This window comes from Coptis chinensis, chromosome 2 (assembly GCF_015680905.1).
Source record: "Coptis chinensis isolate HL-2020 chromosome 2, ASM1568090v1, whole genome shotgun sequence".
Lineage (NCBI taxonomy): Eukaryota > Viridiplantae > Streptophyta > Magnoliopsida > Ranunculales > Ranunculaceae > Coptis > Coptis chinensis.
Genome location: NC_141457.1, coordinates 12,610,284 through 12,614,327, shown reverse-complemented (window position 1 = coordinate 12,614,327; position 4,044 = coordinate 12,610,284).

Below are 4,044 nucleotides of genomic sequence, written 5' to 3'. Positions count from 1 at the left end.
ATCTTTGGCGCTTGATATCTTATTGCTTTAACACTTGCCACACGACTTTCCCAGCGAGTTTGAGACAATGACTTAACACTTATACCTTTCTTACCTTTCTTTTCTTTGTATTTTACATGATCTTTGAAGACCTTCCACCGCTTTGTAGAAGAAGAAAACAACGAATATATGCGTTGTACCACTCCAAAAAAAGAGACAGTTTTAGAACAAGAGTTAGCCATATCACATAGAGCAAGGTTGAGACTGTGGCAACCACAAGGCGTGTACATTGCTCTTGGATTTATTTCAAGCAACCTCTTTTGCACACCTTTGTGTTTCCCTTTCATGTTAGATCCATTATCATATCCTTGTCCTCTTATATCACCGATTTCTAGCTGAAGAGAGTTCAGTGCATCTTTGAGTGTGTTAAAAAGTCCCAATCCCGAAGTGTCGTCCACCTCTAGAAATCCTAAACAAAATTCTTTTACCTTTATCGAACTTGTAGAAACATCAACACACTGTATAACAATTGACATTTGTTCTTCATGGCTTATATCTAGGGTGCAATCAAGTATCACAGAAAAATATTTTGCTTCTTGGATCTTCTTTACAATGATACTTTTGGTCTCCTCTGCTAGCAAATGTATTAACTCATTTTGTATCTTGTGACTGAGATAATGGTAATGAATTTCTTTTTTTTGAATACGCCGAATATGTTCTTGCATTACAGGATCAAATTCGGCAATCATCTGAATTATGCCTAAGAAAATACCATTGTTCTCTTGATAAATCTTCTCTTTTGTCCCACGAAATGCTAAATTATTTCTAGCAAGAGCTTTCACAACAGAGAATATCCTCAGTAATATGTGACTCCAATGTTCTTTCTCTTTATTGATCTGTTCTTGCACACGTTTATCAATCGTTTCATTCTTTTTCAATCTTATCTCTCATTCAATCCAACTGCTCATGCAACTGGTGTGCCTACTACTTTTTTCATGACTTTTAAGCCTCTGTAAAAGATTCCTCCAATTTTTAAATCCATTATTCGCCATCTGAATATTGTTTCCGTCGTGCTTAAACAACTTGCAACAAAAGCAAAATACCCTATCCAAAGCATTGGAATATACAAGCCATCTTCTATCTTGCTTCTCTCCATTTGATAAGTGTCGAACATAAGGAGTAGAAGAAAAATGCCTACCAAGATCATCTTTAGAAAAATCGACAGTGTTATCTCTTTTAGGGCCTCTTTCCACTAATAAATCTCTGTAATTTTGATCCATTTTATCCCAATTTCGCGGGTCATCAATGTTTACTGGCCCAAATAAGTCAGCCACATTTGTTTGTTGATTAAGTTCTTCATCAATGAAATCCTCATCATCTTCATCCACCAAATCTTCATTGTTTGCAGCCACCAAATTTTCATTGTCTTCAGCTACCAAGTCTTCATGTGTGTCATTCATCATATGATCCTCATTATCATTGGCAATTGTATGTTCCTTATCTACCAAATCTTCATGTGGTGCATCCATCAAATCTTCATGTTCTTCATTCACTAAATCTTCATCAGAACTATCTTTTTCTTTGCCACTAGAAAAATACTTATGAATAGCTCCTGTTTGAGATTGAATAAGTTGTTCTGTTTTTTGTTTTTTTTTTCTTTTGCTACTACCAGATGCATGCATTCTAATTCTAGGAGGCATGATTATAAACAACAAACACTCCAATCTAATTATCTAAATATTTAATACCAAAACCAGCTAGAGTGAGTAGAGTTTTGTACCTTTTACGCCTTTACTTCTTGAACGGACAAAACATGACTTGACTTGAGTTTATTTTTTTTTTTTTTTGGGTAGAAGTTTGGTTTTGGAACAGTTAAACAAATGACTTGGGTTTTTTTTTTTTTTGTTGTTGTCCGTAGGTGGCTTTTTGAGAAACGTAATAAACTTCCCTTTTTGTGGGCTTTTGTGGGCAGTATAATGTGGCCCTTAAATTTGATCTTGACTTGGTGTCCCAAAGTGGTGGCTTGGCTCGCTTTGCATCGGGGCCGGCGCTTGCTTGAGTTCTAATGTCTCGACTGGAGGGCTGTTAAATGTGGCGGGGATTGGGGCAGAGATGTTAGCATCGGTAATCCCTCAATCATTAGCTATGTTACCGCTCTCGAGCTTTTCTAATCCCTCCGAAAAGAATCCAACTATCCACAACACTTGATGTAACGACCACGTTAGTCTTTGTGAGACATTTTATTCCCAGGTAGACTTATCGGTTCTTCGCAGTCCTTGATCACCAAAGTACGCATTGGTAAGGTTTCGCAGAGCAATTGCATTAGAAAAGCATCTAATGAATTTCCGCAAATTTCAAGCTTAATGAAGATGAGGGAGGCTACCAAACTCAGTGTAGCCTCATTGCATGATCTTAGTATGAATAGCTTGCCTGCATGTATGTTAAGACATCATCATTGGGAGTTTGGGACAGATCATAGTTTGAGTTAACAACTAACAATAATTTCTGGAAAAAAAAAGTATAAAATAGCATAAGTAATGCATGCCTTGTAATATTTTAGAAGTGTTGGATTAAGCGTTAGTACATTGCAAGGGCTAAGTCTTCACACTTAACCCTAAACAGATACAAAGGTCCTGAAGAAATACACCAGCCCAAAATCCTATGCAAGTCCTTCAAAGATTTGGAGCTTAATAGGGATGTGTACTTTTTCGTGGTCCATCTTGGAAAGGAGCTGTGTACTTCTCTGTAGTTCGTCTTGGAAAGCACATAAATGAATTCATCCATTTTTTCTGTTAAAACAAAAGTTTTGGTGGGCTGTTATTATCTCCAACTCATCCTGCCATTTCAAGAGCAATGTTAGTATAACCACGTGTATGTTGCATGCCCTACTTACAGAATTTTCCATAGAAATAGGAAAAAAGCTTGGTCATAATTCATTTTATACAGCGTAGTTCATATGAGATTGCTAGAAGGAACACATGATCTATGTCCGGTGGTGCTCTTGATTTCCAACTCTATATATTACGTCATTAACTTCTTGAAGAAAAAGAAAGAACATTGAAAGAGTCAAGGAATGTCTATCTTACATAGATCTTGGCGGTTTGGGAAGGAAATTGACATGTCCCTTTGAAACATTAACCGGAAGACCCTCAATATGAACTATAGCACCTCCAACCTCATCAATTAGATTTGCAATGGCACCGAAGAAAAATTTCGGTTGCATTCTCGCACAAATGATTGAGAAATCAATATAGTGCCAAACATTATGGTAATTAAGAAAAGGCCCGTTTGCACATTCATCAGTTTTGCTTAACGATAAAGCCGGTTAGCACACTTATCTGTTTTGCTTAGTGATAGAGCCGGTTACTCAAAGCACATTCACCGGTTTTACTTAACAATAAGAGCCGGGTAGCATATTCATCAGTTTTGCTTAAAGAATGGAGCTACTTAAACCACTATTCATTTTGATACGGCTAGGAACCTTGGTCATCCTTTCTTTTTAATCCATTAAACAACTTACTTGCATTGCAAAGATTATTGTCTTACCGCATTGTTGGAACGAAGGTGTCGAAAATTCAGTTAGTGATTTTAAATGAGCATAATAAAATAGGAGATTTAGCTTCTTGTTAATGTTCCCTTATAAGTAATTTTTTTTTTCATTTCCAAAGTAGGTCTGTTACACTCATAAGCAAGAGGATGACTCAAAACAAATGTAAGCAAGAAAAAGGGTAGATCGTCAACAGATTATAGCCCTGCAAGGGTTCTCAAGCTAAAAGGATGGGACAAAAAGTAACAAAATCTACAAAGGGGTTTGTTACTCTTTCCGTACCTCACTTTTGCCTTCTTTAATTCAGTTTATTTTCCCACTTACGTTTCCTTATTAGCGACTCATATACTTACACGAATAAGGAAGCCATCTTGGTAGCGTCTTAGTCTCAGACTCTCAGTAAGGCTATAGAAGGATTGGCTAATAGTTTTTCGTGTCTTACGTTTGCTCATGTCTGTGCAGAGACATATAGAGAAGCAGACACCTAGCTAGTCTTCACTTGAATCAAGACCGTAATT